The sequence below is a fragment of the Abramis brama genome, assembly GCF_963993115.1.
Source record: "Abramis brama genome assembly, chromosome: 17".
NCBI classification, from domain to species: domain Eukaryota; kingdom Metazoa; phylum Chordata; class Actinopteri; order Cypriniformes; family Leuciscidae; genus Abramis; species Abramis brama.
The window spans coordinates 30,795,858-30,804,995 of record NC_139979.1 but is presented as its reverse complement, the minus strand read 5'-3'; positions in this window follow the sequence as shown (position 1 = coordinate 30,804,995).

Here is a 9,138-nt window from a genome sequence, read left to right as displayed (position 1 = left end):
TGCAACTCGATTCATTATGACCGAAATCTCATAGCGTTGACATGGCAGAACTAATGAAAAAAATCTATTACGACCCAGCGAATTCTGGTGCTTTTGGGGGTAAAGACAGATTAAAACAGGCTGTGTTACAGGAATACGGTGTAAGATTATCTGATAATGAAGTGTCCAAATGGCTCGCTAGCCAGGACACATACACTCTCCATCGAACTGCACCAATAAATTATAAGCGGAACCGCGTAGTGGTGTATGGGAAAGACCAGCAGTTCCAAGCAGATTTCGTTGATATGTCTGTATACTCGAAAGAGAACGACAATATCAAGTTTATAATTACCGTTATAGACGTGTTTAGCAAGTACGCGTGGACAAGGGTACTGAAAAATAAAACGGGGCCGGAAGTAGTTAAAGCTTTTTTGTCTATTTTGAGAGAAGGACGTGTGCCTGTAAAGTTGCAGACAGATAAGGGTACAGAGTTTTTCAATAAGCATTTTCAACAGTTGACAAAAAAATATAACATACACCATTTTGCAACAGCAAGTGATTTAAAAGCGAGTGTAGTCGAAAGATTTAATAGAACTTTAAAAGGACGAATGTGGAGGTATCTAACAGCGGTGAATTCCAAACGCTACTGTGATATATTGCAAGATCTGACAGAGGCGTATAATTCTAGTTATCACAAGTCCATAAAAATGCGACCGTTGGACGTGAATAAAGAAAATGAAACTGTGGTGTTTAATAATTTATACGGAAAAATGCGTAAAGAGACACCAGTCTTTAAATTTGCCGTTGGAGATATCGTCAGGGTATCTAAAGTCCGGAATATATTTGCCAAAGGCTATGAACAGAATTATACTGAAGAATACTTTACTATAAGTGCGTGTATACCCCGAAATCCAGTCGTATACAGGATACAGGACTATGATGGTGAATTAGTAGATGGTTGTTTTTATGAGCAAGAACTCCAAAAAATTATTGTGAGTGATGATAAATCGTTTAAGGTCGAAAAAATTTTGGATAAACAACGACGCGGAAAAGCCATGTACGTTTTGGTGAAATGGTTTGGATGGCCATCAAAATTCAATAGTTGGATTCCTGAAAAACAGGTGATTGATCTACAATCTCCCTTAAAACCGTAGCGAAAGCCACAGACGATGTCATTTATCCAAAAACATCTAACATGTCTGAGGAGGAGGGGTTCTACGTCACGCTCCCGTGCAATGCATCTGCGAATGTATACCCCGAGAATCGCATATCTAATTACAGAACTAGATTGGCAAGAGCTATACATTTAAAAGGATTATGGGAAGTGGCGTTGGTTGAGTTTCACTACCCAAAAACTTGGCACACTTTCAACGAGGAAGACGCTGCTTTTATTATTGAATGCGATCAATGTTTGAACATCGATGAACGTAGCAAAGTGCGTGGGGATCTTAATATTCAAACTTTCCGGAAAGCCCTAAAAATATCTACGAATCATAATAATATAAAACATGGCTATTTTGAGGATATTTCAGTATTACTCAAGGAAATAAACGCAACCCTTCCACCACGGGTGCAGCTAGGCTACGATCATATAATGAATAAGATATTTCTGAAAGCAGCTCAGAGAGCATCGCTAACGTTTTACGGAAAGCTCGCCATCATTCTAGGATTAAAACCCGGTGTTCCTATTGAAAATGTAGGCAGTACGGATGAACACGAGGACGTGAGCACATACGCACCATACCAGGCCGATATAAGTGGAGGATTTTACACTCTATTTGTATACATAGATATAATAGAATATCAAGCAGTCGGTGACGCGTATGTTCCATTATTAGAGACGATACATATTGAACCGACCACTAACAAAGCAGTCTGTGTCAGGTACGACAAGTCTCATTACGTCCGTCTTAATAAAAACAACATCTCAGACATTGGGATCGAAATTAAAGACGACCAGAATAAAGACGTGCGATTCACCTACGGAAAAGTTGTGACGAAGCTGCACTTTAGACCAGTGAGAAAACATTTGTTTTAAAAATGGCTTATCTCACACCGTACCAGGACGACCCCCACCGTTACATATCATATTATCAGGCCCAAACAGGACATGGGATGCCGGGCTATGCCGGAAGCGGTGTTATGTATGGTGCCGGTTTTGCATCAGGGATCGGGGGTCTATTTCGTGGATTATATCGTATGGCAATACCGTTTCTAAGAAGGGGTTTCAGTATAGCAAAGCCACACATAAAAGCTGCGGCAAAAAATATAGTAAGTGATGTAGTTACCAGTGCCTTGTCAAAGTCATTTAATAATGATAACACTGAGGGACAGAGTGGTCACGGTCTTATGGTCATGCGTAGAGGGTTAAAGCCCCCTGGGACCCGTATGAGGAGGGGGCGTGGTCACGGCGTAAAGAAGAGTACACGCGTCACTAAGAAACGCCCAGTTGCAAAAAGCAGACGAAGAAGCCGGACGAAACGTGTAAAAAGATCTACAAGTTTGAAAAGACGAAGCAACACTATCTTCTAAATCATGTCATTGATTCATGCAATGTCAGACGAATGTATTAAATCCGAACTGGATATTTTTACCCTTCCTTTAACTCAGACAGCTATTGAGAAAAACACTTATGTGGAAATCCCGCCTGTGTCAGCGATTAATGATGCTTCTCCGATTGAATTTTTCATAGCTGGGACTGGCGAGGACTACACTGATCTGAATAACACATTATTATATACTCGTGTGAAAATAACTCTGCCAAACGGAGATGATGTGCCGGAAGGAGCTCCCGTGGGTCTGATTAATTACCCGGCTTCGACGATCTTCTCGCAAGTGGATGTGTCTCTAGGAGATCGGCTAGTGTCACAATCGTCCAGCACGTATCCGTACAGGTGTATTTTGGAGATGCTCATTAATTATGGAAAAGACACCCTAGAGAATAACTTTTCAGCAGGATTGTTTTACAAAGATACAGCCGGCCATATGGACACTACGGATCCGGCAGGTGCGAATGCAGGACTGACAAAAAGAGCTGCGTTTACAGACGGGAGCAATGTTGTCGAGCTACTGGCTCCGATACACAGCGATATATTTTTTCAGCCGAAATTACTATTGAACGGTGTAGATATTCGTATTCGTTTAACTAGAGCAAAAGATGAATTCTGTCTGATGCGCGGGGACGCGATCGATTATAAACTAAAAATAATCTCCGCTTCTCTCTTTATCAAAAGAGTGTCTGTCTCCCCCTCGCTCCGTTTAGGACACGCCCAAGCGCTACTGTCAGCCACAGCAAAGTACCCTTTCGACAGGGTATGCGTGAAAAACTTTTCTATACCAGCAGGAGCACGTGTCTCAAACCATGAAAATCTCTTCCTCGGGACTTTACCAAAATCCATCATTATAGCATTGACGGATAATGATGCTTTTACTGGCTCATACGAAAAAAACCCGTTTGCGTTCAAACATTTTAATCTTGAATATTTAAATCTCACCTCTGACGGCGCACACATCCCAAATCGTCCGTTTCAGCCGCAATTTAATTTAGGAAATGCTGTAAGAGAATATTATCAGCTGGTTACCGCCACGGGGAGACATCTGAAGAACCAGTCTTTGGCCATAGACAGGGAGGATTTTCTCAACGGCTACACACTGTTTGCCTATAACCTTACTCCGGATGAAGAGTGTTCGCAGCATGTTTCGCTGATTAGATCAGGGAATATTAGGTTAGAAGCACGTTTTAGAGAGCCTCTACAAAACACAGTAAACATTTTAATTTATGCTACCTACGATTCTCTTCTTGAAATATCAAATCGGAGGCAGGTGTTGGCAGAACACTACTGAAGAGTTTGAAATGAACACTGTGGAGCTAACGGAAATTATGGATAACATCGCGTGTAATATAAATTTTTTAGGAGTACTCCCTTCCGACCATCTTCCCAAAGATCCATTGATAGACGTCCCAGCCCTATTAATTTGTAATACGGATCGATCGGACGAACCGGGACGCCACTGGTTAGCTATGTACATGGATCGAAATGGGCTCGGATGTTTTTTTGACAGCTTCGGGAATCCTCCGGATTCAGATTTTTTTCCTCCATCCATTCTCAACTTTCTAAAAAACAATTCTACACAAGTTCATCATTCTACCAGACAAGTCCAAGATTTTACATCAGTCACCTGTGGACAGCATTGTGTCTTTTTTCTGTATCATATTTCACGGGGTGTTGAGTATGAGGATATAATGAAATTTTACCATAACGATAATCTATTAAGAAATGATACTATGGTGTCTCTTTTTGTGAAAAAATTGAAACCCATGGTCTGTGATAGTAAAATATTTAAATGTATCCAGTGTGTACAGTCTGGTAAAATGTTCCAGTCTTATTAATCCTTGTGTAACGAATAAATAAAGAATATGTAATGAATAAACGAGTCGTAAACAGATGAATAATTTCGTTTTCTTTCTTTTATTTGACATCAAAAACAATAACACAATATGTTGTACAATGACATACATAGTTTAAAAAAAATAAAACACAGATACAAAATCCCCCACATGATAATATTTTGTAAAAAAAACAAACAAAAACACATAGCTATGCCATTACATATAATTGTTAAAAATCCATCCATTGTTTCGCATCTACACTGGGTGAGTTAAATACGTTTTCATCAGAGTCCTGTGCATGTGTGTGTGTATGGCGTTTTTTCAAAGACTTAGTAGGTACAGTACCAAAGTCATCCGCGTGTGTTTTTCTTTTAAACGATTCAATCATCCGTCTTACATTATGATTGGTTACAGTCGAATGAGGAATCTTTAATGCCACAAATGCATCCAGAAAGTCATACCACCCTACAGGGCGACGATTGTCATGTATCGTCTGCGGTGAAGTTAGACTTTTTACCAGATCAAATATATGGGACCCTGGAATGATTCTCCCTTTATAAACAAATTCTCCATCAACTGTCCATGAAGACACGTGTTTGGCTTTCAACATTTTATCCATAATATATTTTACATTTTTTAACCTTTTCTGAGGAATATTGGTTAAAACTTCTGAGAGGATTGGGTCATCACTGACGTCATCATTCCTAACATCGGGGGTGTGGGAGGGGGGAGGTGTCTCGTGTTCCGGTAATGTAAGAGTTAGAGTGTTACTTTCCATATCACCGTGTTTTACCACACTTAAGAATCGTTGTAAAACATTAGTGTAGAGCTTGGATTTTTCGTAAGTGTTCAAATCATGCCTCTGCAGTATATCTCTAATAGATGAATCCAAGTCATTCTCCACAGCCGTATGAATATTTTCACGAGGCGGTGCAGTCCTTAGTCTATCCAGCTGATGTTTTGGCACAAGATACAATTTCTCGGCATGTTGCATTTTTCTCTTCAGATTCAGTTTCTAGTTATGAGACTAGATAGGAAAGGAAGCGCTACACTGAGAAGGGGAAGCAGAAAACCACCTTTTTGATTAATCATACGTCTTTTTCTTGCGATATTTATCTTTTTATTAGCAACGTATTTTATCTCTTTTTTCCTTCTTTTTAAAGTCCCGTGCTGTTTCGCAGTTAGAGGAATCTTCCCATGAATAATATTGAGAGCCACTTCACATAGAGCCAATATTAACTCGTCGGGTGAAGATTGCAGAATAACACGTCGCTGCTTGGGTGAGCTCTTGTATAATAACTTTAAGAGGTAGAGATTTCTGGAAAGCCTCGTGCTCATTGTTACTTCTGGACGTACACCACCGGATAGTCTGACAGTAAATCCGTTCTGAGCCGAAATTTTTCAGGGGTCTGTGGTTTATAATCTATTAACAAGTAGCTGTAAGGACGTTCAGTTGCATCCTGGTACGCTTCGATAAAAAACTTTGTATTCCCTGGGTACATCTGCCGTCCCAAAATACCAATCTGCTGCTTATCGCGAGGGTTTTTAAATATTATTAAATAATTTGTATTTAGGCCTATTGTTCTGGTAGATTTACCCTGGAAAAACAGATTCTGTATTAATAGCAAACAGCTAATCTTATTGTGATGTATGTATTGTGTAAAAATCTTCTCGACTTCTCCGTTAGAAGCAGCTTGACTCATAACGTCGTCCAAGATAAGGAGCGATCTTTTACCAGGAGGGAATAATGAGTCATCATCCAATTTCTGTGGTATGCCTTCAATGAATTTAATATCAAAAGCATGTAACATTTGATCATACATTGGTTGCCAGGATGTATACACATACACAAAATTGTCAAATTTGACAGAACACATTTTGTCTGAATTATACATTAGAGTCTTCACAAAAAAAGTCTTCCCACTATTACTTGGACCGGCAACGACAGCCGAGAATGGGTGCTGCATTCTGCAGTCAAAAACATCTGTTTCACACATTTTTCAAAATATTGTTAAAACCCGTAAGGTAAGGTAGTATAATCTGGTTTGAGTACTCGCTTATTGTACACAAGTCTGAAACTTTTCACGATTGATCTATTGTGCAATGTGAATCCCCTCTTATTACGTGTAATGGTCTCTGTGCGGGGAAACAGCTGCATCGTGTCACGTGATTCCACATAGGCACGCACTAGCCCTATCAGACTATGCAATGTGACTATTTGCGCATTCTCTGCATTGAGTGTAATACCCTTCGCTTTGAGACACGTATAGCCTTTTGCTGTCTGATACCCATAAGATTTTGGTCCTGACGAGGCATACTCTGTTATGAAATCATCTGGAACTAATTCGCTCGTGAGCTGACCGAGATAAGATCCTGTCTCAGGAATCCAATCATCGTTTTTTGATACAAAGATCACACTGTCTGTATCGGCATAAATCACACGTTCGCCTAATTTGTCCAAAAGATTATACAGCTCGAGTCGTGCGTAAGCAGTGGTGAAAGCACCAATAAAAACGTTAACGTCCCGTGTGGGGCACGGGTCACGTTCTGCATATGACCACTGAATCAAAGCCACTGAATCAGATACAAACGAAAAGTGTTTTATAATCCGTCCAGCACCACCAAAAAGACATTGCGTGAATTCTTCAGGCTCTGTCAAAAGCTCTGTGGTAGGTAAATGGGTACGCAAAGAGAAACGGCCCCATAAGGTATTCAAGATGAGCTTAGCAATGGATCTTTTTGCCGAATTATGCATTATTTTAGTGATGTCTAGCTGAACGCCCTGCTTATCGAGATAATCGTCAACGTACGCTTGTTTATCATCCTCTGTCACTACAGTCGAGGGAAAGCCAGATGCCTCCTGTTTGAATTTTAGGAATGTTTTGACATAATCGGTAAACAGACTGTCAGAGCTTTGTGGAAAATGCCACACCTCGTGAATTTTAACCACCTGATAACCGTGCTGAATAGCTCGATGTAATTCAACGCTAACCCATGTAGCTGTAATACATCTCTCAACCTCTGTGTGGCTGCATTGAGGGTCCTGAATCTGATTCTCTGCACAAGTCCTGCACAAAGGGAACATTAATTTACCTGAGCATCTGTAAGGTAGAACAGGGTGAAATAGCTTACGTGGTGGTAGCACTGTCACTTTGACGAGACCAAAATAATTCTCTATCCCTTCAAAGTCCTTAAAAATTATTTTAGGATGGCCGATAGGATACGTTTTACTTGACTGAACGAATGGGTATAGCGATGTGAAATCATAATAATCCACTCGTTCATCATCAGCTGTTTTGTGGTACAATTTATACGCGTTTGTGCGTCCACCAAATAATGCATCCCGAGGTCTCAGCCTCTCAGGTGCCTCGTAAGATGACATGAACCGCATGACATCAGGATCTGTTTGTTTTGCTAGATCCCATTCACATTCCCAGATAGTAATCACTCGTAAGGAGTACACTTTACGAAGTGTTTCTATCTTTTCATCCGACTGCCTTCTGAGAGTACCAAAAGACACTTTTGATAAAGGCTGAATTTCTTCTGCCTTATATCTGCAGTTGTGTCCATGGTAAAAACAACCCAAGAATTCCAAGGCTGTTTTTACCCCATCACCAGACTCATAATACCCATCAACATGATAAGGTCCGAAGGCTTGCTCTCCGTGGTTTAAGGCATGCTGTACATCAATGTTTTGGCTATTTTTAATATATTCTAGCCATTGAATGGATGCGTTTGAAAACGTCTTGTGTTGATTAACATACGCGTGACTATGTGTAAGTGCCACTGTATCTCGACTCAAAAAATTTGTTTTGAATACTTTCATGCATGTCCCTGCCAATGTCACAGATTTAAACGGATCGATGTTTGTACATTCGAGGAACTCTTCACGATATTTTATACACGCCTGTCGTAAGATGACCACGTCATTCCTACAGTAAAAAGCAATCTCCTTTTTAAAGTCAAAGACACTGCCTGACACACCTGCGTACCATGTGTCAAATCTGACACGCTCGGTTTCACTCATTGTCTCATAACCGTAAAACTCTTTTGCCGGATAGGGACCCACATAATTTGCATTCTCCAATCTGTTGAAATGATGTGGGAAAAATCCCTTTTCGCTCACGCTTAAGTTTAACGCTGCCGGTACCTTGCCTAGCGAAAAAGGGATAAATTGAAAACTGTCTATAAATCGCTGTCTAAACGCTGTGTCATACATATGCAATATTCTACATCCCTGCATAATAATCTTTGGACTTATTCCTTCGTTGCTAAGATACTCTAACAGGATGTAGGAATCAAATCCCGATGCGTTGTGAGCTACAAATGTGTAATCGCTGTATTTTGGGCGTCTGAAGTGTTTAATCAGACGTGCCACACAATCTGTTCCTCCAGCTTCAAACGTCTCACCTGTCTGTGTCATTGCACATACAAAATTAGCCACATGTTTATCATTCTGATACATTGTCTCAAAGTCATAATAAATGTATTTTTCATCATTTTTCAGACTTTAGAGGTTGGATGTAGCATTCGTGACTACCTTCACTTGTCAAAATCTCGTTGCAATGTACACACCACTCTGGAGAGCACTTGTGCGGTTTGGTTTTATCACCACTTCTCGCGATTCTATACAATCGTTGGCATTTAGTGCAGTATTTTAAAGTGTCACACTGCGATTTCTCAGTAGACGTGGGCTCCTGTTTATGTGTTTCGTAGCAGAAGGTGTTTCTGCAGTATCTGAGGCAGTCTGGACATTGTCTATAGGATGT